The sequence below is a fragment of the Acinonyx jubatus genome, chromosome B2 (assembly GCF_027475565.1).
Source record: "Acinonyx jubatus isolate Ajub_Pintada_27869175 chromosome B2, VMU_Ajub_asm_v1.0, whole genome shotgun sequence".
NCBI lineage: Eukaryota > Metazoa > Chordata > Mammalia > Carnivora > Felidae > Acinonyx > Acinonyx jubatus.
Genome location: NC_069385.1, coordinates 70,296,432 through 70,319,150, shown reverse-complemented (window position 1 = coordinate 70,319,150; position 22,719 = coordinate 70,296,432). Strand labels below are relative to the sequence as shown.

The window sequence follows — 22,719 nt, the reverse complement described above, 5'->3', positions numbered from 1 at the left end:
CAAACAACAAAAACACATTGACGAAGAGGATGTTTTCTAGGGGCGTAGAGAGGATAGAGATGAGAGTCTATTTTCGATGACTCTCTCCTTAGACTTTTAATGAAAAGTTAAATGATTAAGGTCCCAGGGTAGCAATTAAAATGCTTGTTCTTCTGAGCCCTCTGCAAACCTCAACAGCAAACATACGCAGGTAGTGATCAATATTTAAAAGTCAATTCAACAAAATAATTAAGACGCGAAAGGAGGCAACTCTGAGAAAGGCATCTTTCTTTACCTGTGTGCTTGCTCATTATCCAGAAACTAGAGGAAATGTTCCGTCATCCTCTGGTAGTTAACACATGCCCTGCAGAGCTAACACCTTCTTCCGATAACGCATGGTACGAGAGCAGCCCTGATGAGGTGTATCAGAAAATCTTTTTTGGGTTATAGTCCACTCTCGTCAGACCTTCTGACTAGTGCTGTAAAAACACGGGTAATTAAGTGTTACGAAAAAGTGGGTCATACACCACGGAGATACAACCACACCGCCCCCAAACTAGGTTCCAAATGACTGTGCTCTGAGAAGGTGGGAGGGGTCTGAACACAGCGAAAGCAAAACTTTTATGTGGTGAGGAGCATTTTGGTTTTCACTGGTTTAGGTTAGAGAAAGTTAATCTCAATGTCAACTACAAACCAAATAACTTTTAACGTGTTCTTGAAGGTTTATGACAAATGCTGGCTGTTAATGTAATGGGAAATTCAGATACAATGTCATAAACAGTCCAAGGGACAGTCTCAGGCTTAAATGACATGTCCATCACCGAAGAGCGAGTGCTGTGTGACTCAGTGAAGCAAAGCGGTCAAACCGAAACTAAAGACAAAGAAGCAAATTCTTATTATCCACATTAGCATCTCCTTCTCCTGAGGAGGATCAAAGTACTCTATACCACTTCCCCACACCTGTAGCCAGCTTGGGCATTCAACAATCGCGGATATTTATCAAAGCACCCCTCGACTTCTGTAGCAAGAAGGCATAATGTAGTACGTGAATTGAGCACATTCATTCATCTTTCAGTCACGAGCCACAGATATATTAATTCAATACATACGGAGTCCCGATTATAAACAAGGACACGAAGGATGGTGAAGGGATGCAGAGAGAAGAACCTAGAAGAATCTGCTTTCAAAGAACTTAAGTCTTGTATAAGGGATAAGACCTAGTCATGACCAGACCAAATACAGATCATTCTTTTAAAACAAGATCTTTTCTAGCAGCTTCTTACTATAGACTTCTTATTCTACTGACATAAAGCTTGTAGAAAACATTCCTACAACATTTTTCAGATGAATCTAACAATCCCCTTAATTTTTTTAGAAAGCGATTCATTTTAAAATTTTTATTGAGAGAGAGAGAGAGTGAGCGAGCGAGCATGAGTGGGGGAGGGACACAAGGGGAGGGACAAAGAGACTCTCAAGCAGGCTCCACTCTCAGGATGGATCCTGACGCTGGGCTCCATCCCATGACCCTGGGATCATGACCCAATCGAAATCAAGAGTCAGTCTCAACTGACTGAGCTCCCCAGGCACCCCAATCCCCTTAATTTTTTTTTAATCAGGGTTTTCTTTTAGTGCTTAAGATCCTTCCTCACCTTCGCTACATGTTAGGATTCACCCTGACCCAAAGTCCTAGCATTTCCCAAAGGGAAGCACAGAGCTATCAAGACAATCCCAGGAACTATAACACCACACCAGAGGAATTTGAAGAGAAGTCTCTTTGAAGGGGGATAAAGGATTCAATGTTGAAGGAAAAGCTCTGGTTCACAGCACAAGAAAGGATATATTTGAATCACATTTTGGTACCATCAGGTATAAAATCAGAATTTTACTGTAGAACATACTGTTTGGATTATGGCTGGGGATAGGGCTAAGCAACGTTTCCCATTTCTGGCAAATTGCTATATTGTGTACTGATAACAAATTTCTTAAATAACTAGAATACAGTTAGTTGATCTAACACTAATACCATTTTACATATAATTAAATCGTTCTCTTATGATTCCAGAGGCCCATTAGGATCTTAAGGGCCTCTCAATAGTCCTTTTCATTGACAAGATGCAGAAATTTAAAAAAAAAATTAATACTGATTTCCACTTGATAAAGATAATGGTGTATCTACACAGGTATCTGTTCTTGTAAGAGTTGATTAATGTTATTTGTGAGAAAAAAATAAGAAACGAGGATATCATTATCCTAGAAAATGATAGCTAAAGTCATCATTCCTAAGCTCCACCAAATTTGTGGGATGTAACCAGTCCAGAATACTGCTTGTAAATTTGGAATTATTTGATTAATTCAAAAGAGTCTGGAAAAATACACAAAAGTATGAGTTAATAGGTTTTATTCTGGGTAGCTGGATTACAGGTAATTTATTTTCTTCTTTGTTGTTTTATAAATTTTGTACAAGAAACATATTACTTTCACAATCAGGAAAATAAAGCTACTCCTGTTTTAACAAAAGGAAACAATTATTCTCTGATTCTGCTCTTCCTAGTAATTAAAAATACTTGATACACGGAACCCAGTATAATAATCTGGCCTGGCGACAAGTCAGACATGAAATACAGGAAAAATCTACGAGAAACAATAGATTACAGTTTCTAGTTAAGCTCTACAGGGACTCTAAAAATCCTCCTACACTCCAGAACTTTGCAAATACTGCTCTTTCTCATCATGATCCATGATTTGCACACTCTCCAGCTGCAGATGCCAGGGCCCTCACAATGATCAATGGGGGTGGGCAGGTGTCCTTGTAAGAGTGTGGTGCCACCACCTGGGTTAAATCACAGCTCACAGACAGGTGTCACTTTGCCAATGAAAGGTACAGTCAAAAGAGAGCACACAAATAATTTCTAAAAAGCAACAGATTGGAAATGATTAGAATTAGTTGATAAACTATTTGTGCTACAACGGATAACCACTTGGTAAAGTAGCTTCCTAATATGCATGGTTGAGTTTCTTTGGAGATTCACAGAGAATACCATGTGAAATTTCTGATTTACATATTAATGTATACTACCATGCTGGTAACACTACCCCTATCTGTATGTACCACTAGTGTATATGCAGAAAATAAAAATTAATTTTGATGATGCTTTGAGCAGAACATAATCCTAACACTAAATGCTACAAATAAGTGCATCATACAATCTTTCTAAAAAAACACAAAAGAATTGGCTTCAAAACTGTTAATGCTGGGGCACCTGGGTGGATCAGTCGGTTAAGTGTCCGACTCTTGGTTTTGGGTCAGGTCATGATCTGTGGTTTGTGTGTTCAAGCCCTGCATTGGGCTTTATGCTGACAGTGGGGAGCCTGCTTGGGATTCTCTCCCTCTCCCTTTCTCTCTGCCCCTGCCCTGCTCATGCTGTCTCTCTCTCAAACAAAACAAAACAAAACAAAAACAAAAAAAACTATGCCAATGGGTTCCCAATGACTATAAGAATGAAATATACATGTTCATAAAATTATTTTATAAATTACTCTTAATATCATTAATATTACCACTTTTAAAGTGCTTCCAAACTTTAAAGGGTTCCAAATAATGAACGTAAGGAGAATATCTGAAATTTAAACTCTGGCACTGGAAAGGTGGTAAAAGCTAAACCTTGGAGTTTTTCAAGAAGAATAAACACGGTATATATATATATTTGTAAACCAACAGTTTTGGATTATTAATTAAGGCATGAAAATAAGTCTAATAAAACCTCTTTAACTGGACTAATTGAGGATAAGAAGATTTTCTTGTTTGTTTCAATTTTCTGGTTAATTGACAGCTAGAAAATGCTTTTTGTTGAAAATCTTTCAAAAGCAGTTTCTTTTCTTAATTATAAAACATTTAACCATTTTCAATGATTCAGCAGGTCAGTGTCATCAGTTACAGATATCCTCCAGGGTTTATTCTCCATCTTTACAAAACCGAAGCTATCTTGTTTTCTGAATCTCTATTTCTGAGAAAGGGAAGTGGGATGTGTGCAGTAGGTAGGGTGGGGTGTGCGGGAGGGGTTTGAGTGGGGGTGGGGAAGTATGAAGGTTAGTGAATTCAGGATTCTGGTTTGTTGGGTTCCAGGTAGCTAAGCCATCACTAAACATGAATTCAGTGTCTGGAACGCGGTAATCTGATTCCTAGGAGACATGAGAGCCTACAAGGAGAGCCCCCAAGGGTCTATCTTTGTTAGTATTCTCTATCTTATATCATTCCATCTGGGCGACTTGGTTTCCTGGTCTTCTCTGGGGAAAAACCGTGTCAGTGTGTCCATCTAAAAATTATGATCTCTGAACTCATGGGGCTGAATTTATTTTGATTTAATCCTATATCCATGTCATTTCAACTCAAGCTTAGGGAGCAGGTAGCCGCATGTGGATGTCAAGGATGAATGAGCACTGACTTTTCTCTCTCAGACTTGCTGCCCTGGATTTTCTTTTCTATAAAAACCTTCAATTCCAGTTTCTGATATCTTAGCAGCTGAGACCTTTGTTATTTTGCCCTGTCCTCCATCACCTTTGTCCTCTCTCCATCACCTAGAGAGTTCATTTCTAAGCAGGTTTGGAAAGTCAGGGTAGGAACAATGGGACTGATTTATACACATTGTACTTTAACTTTGATGACTTTATTGGTTATACGTTTCCCTTAAGCCAAATACCTACATATGTATGTATATGTATACAATATATAATGCATGCATGTGCATGCACACACACATAATCCTGATTATCCCGATTATTTCTTCCTCCATCCTTAAGAAGAAGTGGGAAAATTTCAGACAGAGGTTCCTGAGCTTTTTGGAACTGTGGGTCTTTACGCACTGCTCTTCAGGAATTATAAGCCCTGGTCAGACCCAAGGGCAGGGTCTGAAGGTAGTACAAGAGGTCTGAAGAAAACACGGCTACTGGGCCCCATGAGAATTTGCTAATTGTTCTCCAAGTCCAGCTTTCAAGAAACATAGAATAAAAAGCAAAATCCCCCCAAAGTAGGGCTCTAATGGACTAACCTAGTAAGTTCAGTCCTGCATATTCCCCATAGAACTGCAGGACTCACTAAATTGATCTGTGATTTATGGGTATTACAGTGATTTCGTGATGAGGGGTAAATGAGACTTCATTTGGAGTATGTAAAATAGGCATTATAATAATTTGAGGCTCCATTGCAGGAGAATTATTTGCTATTAATTTTCTTCTACAACTTTTCCGTTTTTCTACTAGGCTTCAATCAGTGGCTATAACATAATCAAGTCCATATTCTCTGGTTTGTGCCCCAATGTCCACCTCTACTGATGAAGACCTGTTATGTGTCACAGCTATGCATGGAGGGCCATAAGCCTGTGCATTATGGTGCACTGTACTTAGACTCATTCATGAACACACAATTCAGGTGAACTGGAGCAGCCCCACTATAGGAGCACAGGTGGGTACACATTCCCTCCATCACAGTGGAACAGCTTTCCTGTATTTGTCAATGACATTTGGTAGAGATTATAGTCGTTTATGGCAAATTTCCCTGGAAGTTTCTGACAAATGTGTCCTTGCCCTGAGGAGAAACCCATCCCTAAGAGTGAAGTATATGTTCTGCAGATCCCTTATCCTTGCCCAAAGGGTGCCAGGGAAAGTGACGGGGCTGAGGAAGGTATGAGGGACACAGCCATCTATTCTTACTCCACCCTCACAAACTGTAACAGCTCCATTTAGTTATTCTGCACAGCATTCTTGGAAGGCAAGTGAGCTCCAAAATTCAGTTAAAAAATCATTAATTAACTGGGGCGCCTAAAATCATTAATTAGCTAGGTGTCCGACTTGAGCTCGGGTCATGATGTCAAGGTTCATGAGTTCAAGCCCTGCATCGGGCTCTGTGCTGAGAGTGCAGAGCCTGCTTCAGATCCTCTGCCTCCCTCCCTCTCTCTGCCCCCTCCTGCTTGTGACAGTGAGGAGCCTGCTTGAGATTCTCCTCTCCGCCCCCACCCCGCCCCGACACACTCTCTCTGTCTGTCCCTTCCCTGCTCACACTTTCTCTGTCTCAAAATAAATACATTTAAAAAATCATTAATTAATTGTTACTGGGGTGAAATATATATAGCATTTACCATTTTAAAGAGTATAATTCAGTAGCATTAAGTTCATTCACATTGTTGTACTATCATTGCCATTATCCATCTCCAGAACTTTTTCATTTTCCCAAAGTGAAACTACCCATTTAATGCTAACTCCCTGTTCCCCTCTATTCTCAAACCCTGACATCCATCATTCTATCTTCTGGCTCTAAGTTTGACAACTCTAGGTACCTCATATCAGTGGGATCATTCGATACTCGTCCTTTTGTGTCTGGCTTATCTCACTTAGTATCTTTAAAGTTCATCTCTGTTGTAGCATGTGCCAGAATTTCGTATCTTTTTAGGACTGAATGATAGTCCATTGTGTGTATATAGCACATTTTCCTTATCCACTCATTTGCTGGTGGACATTTGGGTTGCTTCCACTTTTTGGCTATTGTGAATAATGCTGTAGGAACATGAATGCATAAACATATGTCCAAGTCTCTGTTTTCAGTTTATTTATTTATATTAAGAGAAAGAGAAAGAGAGAGACAAAGAGAGAGAGAGAGAATGAGAGAGAGAGAGAGAATGAGTGGGGAAGAGGCAGAGAGAGAATTCCCATGAACCATGATCCCATGAACCATGGGCCACGGGATCCCATGGTTGATCCCATGAACCATGAGATCATGACCAGAGCCGAGATTAAGGGTCAGACACTGAACCGACTGAGCCACTCAGGTGCCCCTGTCCAAGTCTGCTTTCAGCTCTTTTAGGTATATATCCAAAGGTGGAATTGCTGGATCATATGGTAATTCCATGTTCAATTTTTTTTTAAGAACTGTCATACTGTTTGGTATTTAGGTTTTTTAAATTAACAAATAAATTAGTTTTTAATGCAGATTTAGGTTTACAGCAAAACTGAGTGGAAAGGAGAGAGGGTTCCCATACTCCTTGTCCCCACACATGCATGGCACTTTTACAGAGACGCTTTAGACAATTCAGTGACCTGAGGGCTTCACCCCAGGCTGCAGGGAGTGATTTAGGCAGGCTGTGCCAGATCTGGCAGGAGCTTCAAGCACTCAGTCACCTGAGGCGAGTCACCTGAGGTGTTGGAGCAGCCTTCTTCCCTCCCCAGGCCATGAAACTGACTGACATCAAAGGTGATCGTACAGGAAAACCTGATGTGTAAACATGGACACTCACAGATGCCAAAGGAGGAAGGAGATTAAGGAGCATTTGATCCAACCTACTTCTTCCATATCATGGTGGAGATGCTTCGTAAACTGAAAAGCTTGCTTCCAAGGATGCTGTGCAGAATAACTAATCAGTGCATGACAGAGATGTTACAGTTTGTGAGGGTGGAGTCAGAAGACATAATTACATCACTTACAACTCTATCAGCCCTCTTACCATCCGTGTTACCCTTTGGGCAGCCCCGAGAAGGCAGCTCTAGATTAAGTCCTTACAGAAGTCTTTCATCATCTATCACCTTTTTGCCTTATTTTTCTGATCCTGTGGTTTTTAGTTTAAATACATGCACTTACATGTACCTCCAGGATCTCTGGCTCTGCTAATGGTTAGGCAATAGATAAGCTCTGTCATTCTGTCTGCTTCAGAACCGCTTTATGAACAGTGATTATTCTCAATTTTTGAGAGTTCTAATAAAAGAACTGTGTGTTCTAAGTGCTCCTCTGAATGAACATTTACCATATCCAAGTAAAATGTTATAAATCACAATGCTTATCCACAGATTTAAAATGCTCAGAAATTTCTCATACATTTCCTGGACAGCATCACTCACACTATTTTTATCCTCACACCGACTCAATGAAACAAAAGAAAAAGTGTTTAAAATTCTTACAATGAAAGCTAGAAATATACAAATGCATATATATTCATAGGCACATATGTACATTTGCATGTATGCTCACATATATCCAAATGTGCATTTGTTGAGCCAAAATCTTCCACTTTTTTCTATTAACATGGAATAAATTGTTCTTGTCCTCAGTGGAGAGGTGATTGGCATGTTCCAAAGCCAATGCTGATCCTCAAAATGCTGATCCTCAGAATATGTCAGTCCTGAGAACTTAGAACCCCACAAGAACCTGAACTTGATGACCTGGACTATTTATTAGAGATGTGTCTCCCTTCCCACATGTGTTTTGTAAATTGAGTCCCATGTAAGTGTATGGGGAGAAAGATAACAGTATGATGATTCACTTTGAAAAGCAGCAATACATTTGTCAATCTGGGGGAAAAAAGACTTCCCTTTTGAGTGTATCTAAAACGTGATAAGCATACCTGCAAAAAGACTGTAGCTGTCATTTTAGCCTAAAAACAGCACAGTTGAGACCCTTGTTGCACTCCAAGGACAAAGAATGGCCAGTATTATTGACTCTAAAGCTGGTACAGAATAACAGCATTTACTTGGCTGGACTTTCAAATGTGATGGTCCTAAGAAAACCTTCTCTCTCTCTTTTTTAAAAAAAAATTTTAATGTTTATTTATTTGTGGGCGGGGCGTGGGGGGAGGGCAGAGAGAGAGACACACACAAAATCTGAAGCAGCTCCAGGCTCCAAGCTCTCCACACACAGAGCCCAATGTGGGGCTTGAACGCACGAACCATAAGATCATGACCTGAACTGAAGTCAGATGCTTAACTGATTGAGACACCCAGGCGCCCACAATCTCTTTTCTTGAGACATCAGTCAATATGTTAAGTAAAGCACTAAATATCTTAATTTAGTGACATTTAAGAGTGAATATTTAATATATTTTTCTCCCTTTATTGTTCATCCTTTCAGTTATACGTGAATTAAAGCAGTGATTCTCAAAGCGGAGTCCCTGGACAACTCACTTCAGCATCACCTGGAAACTTGTTTGAACAGCAACTTCCCAGCCTACCCCAAATCTACTGAATCAGAAATTCTGGGCATGAGGCCCAGGAAGTTGTACCTTAACAAGCCCTCCAGGTGATTCTGGTGCAAGTTAAAGACCCAGTGCATTAAGGAGGCACCAATATGAAGATTCTAATCCCTGCTCCCTTCCTCAGTTATCATTTTCGAGATACTTTATTAAAAGAAAAGTAACCCATGTGGGTTTAGGCTACTTGTTATTATCATCTAAGAAAATTCTTACCATTGTTTGGTTCCAGGAAAGAAACCTCAGTCACAACTTACATGTAATTTTTCCAGGCTCTGTGCTGGCTTCGAGTCTTAGGATGCAGGGAACTGGGCGAAGGGAGAGATGAGAAGGCTACAGCAATCCATTCAGACATGGACCCCAAAGCTTTGCAGGGCAACCTTGTGACAGGTCAGTGAGTGTCCACCTGAATGGGGAGGGGGGAAGAGCTGTCCATTAGCAGAGTAAACCTCGCAGGTTAACATTTTTCCCTCCCCTCCTGCTATCCTGCCACACCGTGTCCCTCGCTTTTATGACAGAATCTGACTTGCTATGCCTCTGGCTGTTTGCCTTTTGACTACTCCACATAAACAGAACATGATAAAATGGTCCATAGTAATAATATTTGAGCTCAACCCACGGGGAAGCCCTGTTTGGTGAATATTTCCTGTAGGTAAGCATCCCTCACTGGGAGCTCTTTGAACCCAAAAGCAGTTATGAGACCCATGTCCAATCTCATGAATGTTTCCTTTCAACAAATGAGAACACCTTGGTTTAAAAGACACATGCAGCTGCAATAACAGGAAGATACAGGAACAAAGGATACATTCGGGAATTCTGAGATGAGATGATTCTCTGATGCCTTACATATGTTTATTCACATAATATTTAAAATTTATATTTATTAAAAAAATTTTTTTAGAGAGAGAGCATAAGCGAGGAAGAGGGACAGAGGGAGAGGGGAGAGAGAGAGAATTTTAAGCAGGTTCCATGCTCAGCATGGAGCCTGATGTGGGGCTTGATCCCATGACTCTGGGATCATGACCTGAGCCAAAATCAAGAGTCAGACGCTTAACTGACTGAGCCACCCAGGTGCCCCTAAATATGATTATTTTTAAAACATTTTTCTAATGCTAAATTGATACCAGCTGATTGCAGAACATTAGAAAAGCATAAAGAAAAAATACCAAAAAACAGACTTTTAACTACTATGAATAAAGGAGAGGGAAGGTAGGTGGGAGGGGGGTGGGGAAATAGGTGATGGGGATCAAGGAGTGCACTTGCCGTGATGAGCAACCAGTGATATATGGAAGTGTTGAATCACTATATTGTACACCTGAAACTAAGATAACTATATTTCAACTAACTGGAATTAAAATAAAATAAAATAAAGGAAAAAAAAGGATCAACTGTAGCCCTGGACCTGATAAATCACTAATGATATTTTGTTGTATAATTCCATAACCCCTTAACCGAAACTCCTGAGCTTCAGAATATGTTCCTGAATTCAGAATTGTTCGTTTCTAAAAACTATTTTGATGCAACTATGATTTATCACATAATATTCCATCAGGGTCTGGAGCAGCACCCCATAATCTGACATATTTTGTAATATTTTTGTAGCAAAACCAATGCATATTCCTATTAAGGTGGATAAAATAGAATCTCACATTGGTTCAGGCCAGGTTTTTCTACCAAAGAAGTTACAAAAAAACCCTTTTGATTTTTGAATGCTTTTGGATTCAGAATTGGGGATAAAAGCTTGCAGACCAGTATTATTTTCAGATACACAAAAAACTCAAGAGTTTTGTTTCTACTTTTCATTCAGTGTTACACAAATGTGAGCGTTTCCCCAAGTAATTAAAAACACTTCAAAAACATGCTTTTCAATGTCTATGTAATATTATATCCCACTTAGAAAAGGTTTTTTTAATGATTTCATTTTTGGAATTACATTTTTCGTTGTTGTTAATGCAAATAACACTTTGAGGGACATATTTGAGTATCAGATCACCTGAATTTCTGAATACTTTCTTAGGTGGATCTGAGAACAAGAATTATTGGGTCAACTGGTGTAAACTTTAAGGGTCTTGATGATTTTCCAGAAAAGCCATACCAATTTACACTCCTAACACAGCATGAGTGCCTGGTTAATTTGTTTAATTACCCACATTATCATAGGCAAGGAAAAAATACACTTGCATCTCATACATCTTAACAAAGCTCTAATCAATGATAATCATACTTAGGAGATTTTATTTTTGTTTTTCTTACACAGAAGATAGTGAATAGCTCATAGTCTCTCACATAACAAAAGAGAAATGGGATTAATGTGAGTTTACCATCAACTGGAACCTCATTAGACTAGACTGAGTCAGATCTGGGCAATGGAGGAGCTGTCACTTGTCCATGGGGTCCTAAGTTTGAAAGTGGTACGGAAATAATTCACACATTATCATGAGAAGACAGACAGTCATTTGCTAATTATTTGTGGGCTGATAAATTCTGCTTCCAGGCTACTGAGGACTTGTGTTTCCCTTCCTTTTGGCGTTTTTGTATTTCTTGGACATTTTGCTGCTACTCAGCATGGCTATCAGAGAACAGGAAGAGATGTGAAGACAAAGTGAAATCAGACAAGCTAATAATAATGGCTAACCCTTGTGAGTGCTTAAGATGTGTCAACTCTGGTGCTGGGCACCTTGTGTGCATTACCTCGTTCAGTGTGCACTGGTATTAAAACTGGTAGCTGCAAAATTTGAAAGTATGTGCTCACTCATCAATCACTGTTCCACTCTAATAAGTTTGGAGCAGTTAGAAGTTTGGGATTTCAAAGAGCTATTCAAGCCTAGTGTCTTATTGCCACGGCTCCAAGTCTGGTTATAAACCACAGACTTTGCCTTTACCCTTTTTCGTTGTTGTTAGCACCCTCTCTAGCATCTACACAAAGCAGAGGAAATGACACAAATAAAATCCAAGAAAACTCTAGATAATAATAAATGCTTTGAAGGTCCTATACTTACAGGAGGGAGGCCGTATCTCTTAGAGTACCACAGAGAGTTGGGAGTCTGTTGTATAACACAAAACAGTGTATACACAGAAAAGACATGAGGATACACACAGGATATATACTTCAAAAAACAAACACACAGATACATTCTTCCCAAATGTGACTTCCCAAATGTGGTATATAAATTGGTAATGATAAAGTCAGGGCTCACAACCCCAAGTTCCTTTTCATTTATAGTTTTGTCTAATAATTTTTCTTTCTCTTTTCCTTTTATCCTTACAGGATAATTGGTGTAGAGAATACCACAATTTTCATATGCTAGTAAAAAAAAAAATGAAGTGATACTTCTTTGTTATATGGAATGAAATAACACCACTCTTTTCCTTGTCTATAAAGTCAATTTCTGTAGAGTAGAATATAGTATATACTGTAAAATGGCTAGGGTTCAGAGAGAGGGAGAGAGAGAGAGGAAGAAAGAAAGAAAGAAAGAAAGAAAGAAAGAAAGAAAGAAAGAAAGAAAGAAAGAAAGAAAGAAAGAAAGAGGAAGAAAGAAAGAAGGAAAGAAAGAAAGAAAGAAAAAGAAAGAAAAAGAAAGAAAGGCAAAAGATTCCATTTTATTTTGGGAGGGAGTTGAATTGATCTTCTCAATAATCTTATTTAAAAGTAAGGGATGTTTCTTAAAAATTATCAAAAAATCAAAAGACAAAAGATGTATCAAGAAGTGAATCATTTCCTTCACTGTGGCTTCTCTTTATAATTTAAATAACATTCTCCTGACAATTAGGTGTCAAGTAAGTAGAGCGGCTCCAAAATGATTTTTCTTTGCCAGTCATATATGTGGCTAATTTTCTAAGTATGCCAGGACTATAAGGTGTGAAAAATAATGCAGTAAGAGGAAATGACCCCTCAAAGAACATACTTTGTTTTTTCCAAAATGCCTAATTGCTTGGGGGAAAATACAAAAAATAAAATAAGCTACCACTAATAACAGAAATGATTACCAGAAGCTCTTTATATACTCAAACTGCACAACCAGCGTTTCTGGAGCTAATTACAAATTTGGATTCTCTCATTTTAAAAATATACTTCGAAGCAGCCCACTTCTGTTTTAATGCTGAACCAAAGTCTGTGCAACTGGCATGTTATCAAAGTAAAAAAAATGCGTTGCTTGAACAAAGTTATCACTTTCAATGTCACTAAATCTTGAACTGCAAAATACCACAAACTAAAAACTAGTAATACCATGTGGTTATGTTATCTTACATTTACAAGAGTGTATAGTTTCCCAAGCCCTACGGGACTGAGACCTCTGGGATCACAGCAGCTTTGTTACCTTGGGGAGGCCATTCACTGCCTCTGAGCCTAACATCTTTCACGGGTTCTTGTGAGAATTAAATAGATTAAATGAGAATGTATACAAAAGGGTTTTTGCAAACTATAGGACACAATATCATTATTCTTTTTATTGGCAACTCTGTGAGGCATAAAGATATCCACCCCCATTTCATGGTTAAGGAAACTGACAGGTGGAAGATAAGGCAAAAAATAAAAAAGTATCAAGTTAGGAGACTCTCAGGTTTTATCTACAAATTGGCCACAAAATACCTGGGTGACTCCCTGACTTGCTTCTTTAGTAACAATGAATGCATAGGATGAGATGATTTTAAGGTCTCCTTGAGGTCCATGGTTCTGCGATCTGGGACTTGGCCATGGCGGTGAAAGACAGCCCTAATAATTCTTTGGGAGCAAGTCTCTCCTGGAGGCCAAATGCAGCGCCCACCAATATGAGGCCTCTGGAGCTGGGGTGGGGGTTCTTGAGGAGTCTCCCACTCGCAGGGATGGGACTGACATGGGCAAACTCGTTTCGCTAGATTAAGGGGAGGTCGGGGGATCCTAGGTGAATGGCCAGGGCCTCTTGGGAGGTACTGGAGGAGCTTGAAACAGCAGCTCTGATTGATTGATTGATTGATTGATTGATTGATTTGGGGGTGGGGACGGCTTCTAAATAAATTTTTATTTTTATTTACTTATTTTTTCCATTTCTAAAAATAGGCTTTATTTCTCTATTATGAACAGTCTTTTTTAACTGTAGAACAGTACCTATTTTTATTATTATTGAAAAGGGCATCTTGCCAGCCCTCCTCCAGCCTCCATTCCTTCTTACAAACTCTCCAATTACAGATTTCTCTCTTCTTATGATTTTCACAGTATTCCATATCCCAACGAAGGCACTGAACACATTGCATTGTTATTAGTTATTTATATGTTAGTTTTATTACCTTTTGCCATCTGAGCTCTCCCCATGAGACCATGTGCTCCAGGAGGCCAGGACTGCCTCTTCATCCAGAATAGCCCAGGGACTAGCATAAAGTAGGTATTCAATACATGCTTGCCAGCAGCTGTTAATTAACCAGTACAGATATTTCACACACTAACAAGTAGTGTAGACAAATAGGTATATACCACCCGAATGGTCAGTCTTGCTAACAGCCCCACTGTTGTTTGGCTTTCAGTTTCAAAGAGATAGCCACCTCTGGATTCCTACAGTGTTGGGGGGAGGGGGAGAGATGCGAAATGGCTATTTTTTTGTATTATGAGTGCACATCATGGTCACGTGGGAATTTCACTTTAAAAAGATTGGAGCCACTAACTTAGGCCTCTACTAATAATATTCTAGAAGCACTAATACAACTTTCTGTTATGTTCAATATCTGTGCTGTCCAATATGGCAGCCACCAGCCACATATTAATACTCAGTAAATGCACATGGTACAACTGGATTTTAATCCATGAGGAACTGGATTTTAATTTTAATGCATTTAAATTAAATTTAAACAGCCATATGCTATTAGTGGTCACTTTATTGGACAGTGCAGCTTTAGGCTGCCTTACATACTAGTTTTTTGGATACACTTCAGACCCCAGAAGCCCACAGGACGACACCCATTCAAGAAGTTTTTACTGACCTCCTGCTGGGTGCTGGGCACCAGTTAAGTGTTTTAAAACAATGGTGAATGAGAGCCATGGACACTTCCTGCCCTTGTGGCATCTCTTAGCTAGACTGATTTCTGAAGACCTCACAAAACCTTGAAGTGGTTCACAGGACTCTGCTTAGGAAAAGGTGGGTGAGTAGATATGGTAATGCTACACTAAGCACGAAAGCACGGCTTTTTCATTTCTTCATATTTACTGTTAGAGAAGCTGGGGAAAGTTTAAAAAGAGATATCTGAATGATTACTGTTCATTCACTTACAAGTAAAGTCACATATCCCAGATATGGGAAATTTTCTGTATGTAATTCCCTCTTGCACAAACATAAATCCACTTAAAAGCAAAAGTCAGTGGGACCTGCATTCTTAAGCCTAAGAAAAAGTAAATGGTATTTAATTACAGCAACAGTCATAAAAGTACAAGTGGATCTCGAGCTGCAAGCAGTGGGCAAAGGAATGCTGCTACCAATTAGCAGTGAAATGACCAGGGTTTCCAGAAGGTACCTCTTGTATAAGTAAGGCTGATTGCATCTTTGTCTCTACAATTCAACTCTCAGCTAAGATTTTCCTAGTGGTTTTAATGGGATGTAATGAACAAAACCCTATTTGCTTTTCCCCAGGAAATTACAGGTGGAGGTATTTTTATCTACATATCTATTTGATCACAAATCTAATACCAACAACATAATTTCTAAGAAACATAAAAGTGGTTTGGTTTCGTGCTTTTCCAATTTCCAATACTGCCTCCCCTGTCCTCCTGTTGTCAATTCTTTGCTAACCACCTCTTCTTGCCTTACGGAAATTTTGAATGATACAAAGAAAAAAAAACCAAACAAAGCATTTAGAATTGGTTTATGTTCTTGTTTGAACCTGAATCCAGGTTTGCTTAAGTTTAAAAGGACAAAGGCATCATACCCTCGGATACAGTGTTTTTAAATTGATTCTCTCCACAGTATTATCACTTGCTGAGCTGAGTGATAGATATTCAGCTGAGCTAAATATTCACTGAGCTAAATAACTCGGTTTTGCTCAGTATCCCAGTGGTGTTGTACTTGGATGATACCATTGAGGCAATCTGACCTCCTAACTTTAAAATGCCACTCTGGTGCCCTGCCCAAAGTTGGACTACTGATTTGAGGGGCTAATAAATGACTCTTACACATCCACACACACACGATGCACACTCCCATCACTTTTTCTCTCTGGATTGAGTAAAGATAAATTACAGTGGTCAGAAAACAAAACAAGAGTTCAAAACTTAGTTCCAAAGCACAAATTTCATTTAGAGACTATCAGCGGCTAGAAAAAGTCAAATCGCAAATGTTCCACTGGTCCTATGCTGTACACAATACTAGTAAAAATTTGGTGACAGCATTAGCATTAAACATGTAAACTGAGAGTGGTTCTGGCATCCTTATTCATACTCAGAAACACTAAGTGGAGTAGTCACACACCATTTAATGGCCAGAGGGGCTTAAAAAGAAAGGGGTTAATTTTTGGAAACTACAGAGATGAATTTTTAAAAAATCTACATTTCAAGCAATTTAAATAGTCACTTGTATAAAGCAGAAGACCTTTGAATCATAGATCTTGTGGCTTTTGTGTTTTGCTCTACTGGCATGGGAAGGTGATGCAAGGAAATGTGCTTTTTTTTCTTTTTTTTCTTGTTACAACCCAGAAAGACGCAGCCATTTCAGACAGGATGGAGAAAATTAAGATGAAAACGTCTCTGAAAGTTTCCACTTACATATTTCAGATGCTGGGACCAAGAATTATAACTAGAAAGTTCACTTCTTTGATATTCAAGATGAGTTTAAGTTCCCAAAATACAGTGGACTGTCCAAATTTTCACCTGAAATAATTTTGGGGTTTCTGTGGACTTTATATTATAAAAAAAGTACTGGCATCTATTTATTATTATTATTAGTAATACTACTACTACTACTACTACTACTAATAATAATAATAATAGGGGTTCCTGGATGGCTCAGTGGGTTAGGTGTCCGACTTCTACTCAGGTCATGATCTTGTGGTTCATGGGTTCCGGCCCTGCTTCAGTCTCTGTGCTGACAGCTCAGAGCCTGGAGACTGCTTTGGATTCTGTGTCTCCCTCTCTCTCTGCCCCTCCCGCACTCACATTCTCCCCCCCCAGAATAAATAAACATTAAAATAATAATAATAATAATAATAATAATAATAAAGTTCCATTTGCTGAGAACTTCTGTGTTCTGGGAACTACACTAGGAATTTTGCAGGTATTACTAACTCATCTGTTGGATGAAAGGACCATGGCTCAGACAGGATAAATGTCTTGGCTAAGGTCACACTACTGGAGGGGATGACATGCAATGTGAATCTGTGTCCACCTGACTCTAAAGGCTCCTCCCTTCCTCTACAACACCATCATCCACTATAATTTGGGGAGATTATATCCTTCTTCCCAAAGGAAACATTATCAATTTCCCACATGCTACCAGTAAAATGTCAAAGTAACCTGATAAAGCTGTGGGTCCTACCATAATCTGATTATTTGTATAAAAAGAATTAATTAACTTGTTAGTTACATTTCACACATCAGAATTAAATTGGAATTAATTAAAATTAAATATTTTTTTTTCTACTGCAGTTTCTTTAAATAAAAGTACTACCAGGTAGCTTATTAAAAAATGACCCAGATCATTCTCTAAAGCTGAGTTAAATCATTGGATACCCGTCCTCAGTCATGGGACATGGCGGTGAAAACACTGTATGAGGAATCTCACTCTGGGTCTCAGTCTCAGAAGAGCATGACTACCCCTGGCAATACCCAAGCCGAGAAGGCCTGAAGCAGGCTACAATGTACCCTTTAGGGCTCAAGTACTATATTTTCCCTCCTTATGTCAAAGATCATCCATGAAATCACACAGTCAATGATTAAGTTCATCTGCAAGAATGCAGATGGGTATGCATGTTGAGCCTGCTTCTCAACTTAGTGAAGGGCAGTTTCCTGAGAACTTGGATGGGCATCAATAGTGCCTCAACTTCTCCCAGGTTTGATACTGGGACCAGGTTTGGTCTGGGCTATCTGCCTCCTTTCCCTTGTCTGAGAACTTTGGCTCTGCCTGTGCTTCTTCTGTCAGCCAGAAAAGCCTACAGAGTCCTACCCCTTTTGGGAGCTGTAAATGCCTGCTGGCCTCATCTGTCAAGGGCAGGTGCCCCCTGACTCCCAAGCTGCACAGGTGTCGGTGCCAGGAAGGTCTCACACAAGGCAAGGTGCTGGTGGGCTGTCCCCAAGTGAGGCTGGTGAGGTCCACACAGAGCTCACTGCGGATGTGAGGGTCACAACAAGTTTGGCCATCGGCCTTGAAGACAGGCGAGGCATATGTTGTTCAAGAGGGGTGTGATTAACCATTCTAGGAAAAGGCAATACCATTGACCCAGTTGTTCCAGCTAAAAACCTAGGAGTTACCTTTGATTTTCCTCTCTTCCTCTCACTTCTTAACATCTAATCTATCAGCAAGTGCTGTGGATTCTACCTTCAACTTCTATCTCTAATCTGTCCACCCCTCTCCATTTCTACTGCCAACACCGTCATTTCTCACCTGGCCCACTCCTACTGTGATGGTAAGTGGCTTCTCTGTTTTCAATTCCCTCTTGGCACTGAAAGTCCCCAGGATCACCCCAGATTGGGTGATATGTTAGGAGGACTCCCAAGACTCAGCATATAGCCGTACCTATGCTTTGATTTATTATAGCCAGATCTCACCTGCTTCTAGCCTGAACCATGACTGGAGACTCTGGCCACAAACCTGCCCTTACCCTCCTCTCCAGCTGCCATCCCATACCCTCACATAAGCCTCTTCCTCGGCCACACAGGCTCTGCTACCTGCTGCCTTTTCCTCACATGGCAAACTTAGCTTCTCTCTCTGGATCTATAATCTCTATGTTCCTGCCACCACATGCTTTATATAAAAATCATTGTGCTTAATCTCGCTGTGGTCATGTACCCTTCAGTGAATCTGGGGCCGTGGCTCAGAATCCCATGGCACCCATAACCACATGGCACCATTGGAGCCAACTCTGGTCTTGTTGTGGTGTAGGCACTACACCCAGCCTGACACCCACTGCCAGGCCCCTCATCCCAGCCCTCTGTCTTGGGCCACCTCAATCTTTTCTTCTTCTAAGCTTATGGGTGATTCTCTGCAGGCTGAGGAAAAGATAAAATAGTGAGCAGAGGCCAGCGAAAGTCAGATGCTGCAGAAGCTGCTATGCCTGTACACAGGGGACTGCAGTTATCTGTACAGACTGGATGCTGTTCTGCAGACCTATTTTTATTTCTGTTTTTTCATAAAGCATGGATCAGCAGGGCTGAAAGGACCTTGGAGACCAGTGAATTCAACCTCCTCCTTTTACTGATGAGGACCCTGTGGTGTGAGGAGAGGCTGGGAAGGAGAAAGCAGCATTTACTGAGGACTTACCATCTGCTTTGGATACATGTCCCAGGTCCCACAGCCAGTGAGTGAGTGTCACAGTTGGGACCACACAGTGCTTCAGTGAGCATTTTCACCCCACATAAGCTTTCACTGATTACTTACATGCTCATATCACACAGAGGAAAGGGGTTAATATTTACCACATAAAGATACTTGGAATTCCCATTTCAAAGGTGAATGGCTTTTCCCTCTGTATCAACCAGTACATGTTTTTATTATAGCAAAATACACAAAACATAAGAGTTATCATTTATAAAAACAGAACTACCCTACGACCCGGCAATTGTACTACTAGGTATTTATCCAAAGGATACAAAAATGCTGATTTGAAGGGGCACATGCACCCCAATGTTTATAGCAGCATTATAAACAATAGCCAAATTATGGAAACAGCCCAAATGTCCATCAACTGACAAATGGATAAAGAAGATATGGTAGGGGGCACTTAGGGAGTTCAGTCGGTTAAGCGTTCGACTCTTGGTCTCAGCTCAGGTCATGATCTCATGGTTCGTGAGTTTGAGCCCCACATCAGGTTCTATGCTGTCAGTGTGGAGCCTGCTTGGGATTCTCTCTCTCTCCCTCTCTTTCTGGCTTTCCTCCACTTGTACTCTCTCTCTCTCTCTCTCAAAATAAATAAACTTAAAAAAAAAGATGTGGTATATAATGTATACAATGGAACACTACTCAGCGATCAAAAACGTTGAAATCTTGCCATCTCCAACAGCATGGACAGAACTAGAGTGTATTATATGCTAAGTGCAGTAAGTCAGTCAGAGAAAGGCAAATACATGATTTCCCTTGTATGTGGAATTTAAGAAAAAAAAACAGATGAACACAGGGGAAAGGAAGGAAAAATAAGATAAAAACAGAGCAAGAAGCAAACCATAAGAGCCTCTTAAATGCAGAGAACAAACTGAGGGTTGCTGGAGGGGAGGTGGCTGGGGGGGATGGGCTAGATGGGTGATGGGCATTAAGGAGGGCACTTGTTGGGATGAGCACTGGGTGATATATGTAAGTGATGAATTTGGGTTCTACTCCTGAATCCAAGATTACACTGTATGTTAATTTATTTGAATGTAAATAAATAATTTTTTTTAAAAGTTACCATTTTACCCATCTTTGTGTATAGTTCAGTGGAATGAAGTACATTAATTTTGCTGTGCAACCATCACCATTACTCATCCAATACATGAAAACAATTTTTAATGTTTATTTATTTGAGACAGAGAGAAAGTGGGGGAGGGGCAGAGAGAGAGGGAGAGAGAAAATCCAAGCAGGCTCTGCACTGTCAGATAGAGCCCTACATGGGGCTTGATCTCATGAACAATGAGATCATGACCTGAGCTGAAATCAAGAGTTGGACGCTTAACCAACTGAGCCACCCAGGCGCCCCTCATCCAATACATTTTTAAGCGTATTTTTTGAATAGTAAATTCAAAATGAGATGGATGAACGCCCCAAAACAAGACTGAAGGAAAAGACAAGTAGAAAATAAGCTTTGGGGGTTATATTTCATCTAACAAAACCTTTCATATATAGTAGGCTCTCTGTGGCATATTCTCCATGATTCTCCCAGGCTTGCAATCAGAACTGTGAGAATGCTGGCCTCCGGGTGAAAAGGTAGCCTGTTGTTTCTCTAGGTTCTCCACTAGCTGTATCTGCTCACAAAAATGTTATGCAACCCAGGAAATCACAGCCTTCCATGCTTCCTCCATAAAAGGACAAGTAAAACAGTATTTCTTGGAAAGATAGGCATTTACCAATGTGCTGCATCTAGATGGAGCTGTCTCCGCCACTCCAGTCTGCTTCTAAGCAGGGTTTAAAAGTGTTGGCACAGAGCACAAAGAACGTCCCTTAGCTATTCAGCATTTAGTTCAACTCCACAATATATTTAGCAAGACTTCTTTTTTTTTTCCCCTCTTCCCTTCTTGGTTTAATGACCTCAAATGTACCAACATCCTGTCTTACCTAATCCCCTAACAAGTTCTATCAAATGCCAGGATGGAATCAGACAGCACTGCAGGCAGTGAGATCATTCACTAAGAATTCATTTTTATTCCAAAAATTAGGAGTGCCAGACCATTTAACACAATCTATCGCACAGCCAGAAAATTAGCCTGGCACTTTAAGAGAAACATCTAAACTAATTTTTTAAAACCTACTCCTGTCATAGGTCCTTTAACAAACCGATGACTTTCTCCCCATAAAAAGATGCATATATACAAAATATTTCCACAAACTGGGAAGGAGTCAAAGGATCTCCTATGAGCCTACAGACCCTAGGCAAAAATCCCCCACTGTAAATGAGCTCCAAAAAAGAATTCACTTTGTCTCCAGGCCTCTGTCTGTACTGGGTCCCTGGAGCATCCCAGAGGATTAACGTGACAATCTTTACCATTAATGTAACAATGTCTGTTTTGTATTTAATTCCTTTGCTTTTTCTCCAAAAGCATCCTTCAGCCTTTCATACCTTCAACCCTTGGGAACAATGTGACCACCACGCTAAGCAGCAGGCCATGTGGTCTGTCCAGTCAGGGACAGGGTTTCTTCATTGGCAGCAGTATGGTGCAGTAGGAGGAGAATGAGCCTGAAGTCAGACAGACCTGAGTCCAATCCCAACTTGCTAGCTGACTGACTTTGGCCACTAATTTTAAAAAAGGCTCAATTTCCCAATATAAAATAATAAGGATGATAATACCAACTTGTAAGACTTTTTTTTATTTTTAACTACGATTGAATGAGCTGATGTGTGTATACACACACACACACACACACACACACACACACAGTTCCTGAGACACAGAGGTGCCTAGAAAATGGTGGTTCCCATCTCCCCTCTCTAGCTTTTCATTTATGGGATTCAGCATATATTCTGCATTTTTTAAATTAATTAATTAATTTATTTAATGTTTCTTATTTTTCAGAGAGAGACAGAGAGAGACAGAGAGAGAGAGAGAGAGAGAGAGACAGAGAGACAGAGAGACAGAGCATGAGCAGGGGAGAGGTAGAGAGAGAGAGAGGGAGACACAGAATCTGAAGTAGGTGCCAGGCTCTCAGCTATCAGCACAGAGACTGACAACAGGGCTTGAACTCACGAACCGTGAGATCATGACCTGAGCTGAAGCCAAGATGCTTAACTGACTGAGCACCCAGGTGGCTCCCATTCTGCATTACAGAAGCAACCCCTGCTGCTATCTATTAGGTAGCTGGGACCACATATGCTTGAAGTCTTAAGTATCTTTTTAATAGGTTTATTGCAATATAATTCATGCACCACAGAGTTCATA

The 22,719-nt window shown here is 40.1% G+C and overlaps 1 protein-coding gene across 8 annotated transcripts in view; it reads right to left on the bottom strand.

Moving 5' to 3' along the window:
• The window catches only part of BACH2 (BTB domain and CNC homolog 2), a 354,258-nt gene that overhangs the window by 142,705 nt on the left and 188,834 nt on the right, over window positions 1-22,719 (bottom strand). For 6 of the 8 annotated variants that reach the window (XM_053222465.1, XM_053222467.1, XM_027057248.2 and 3 more), the window contains one exon: window positions 9,242-9,390. The gene's annotated coding sequence lies outside the window, so the exon portion shown is untranslated. The other 2 variants (XM_053222463.1, XM_015081242.3) reach the window with 2 other exon arrangements.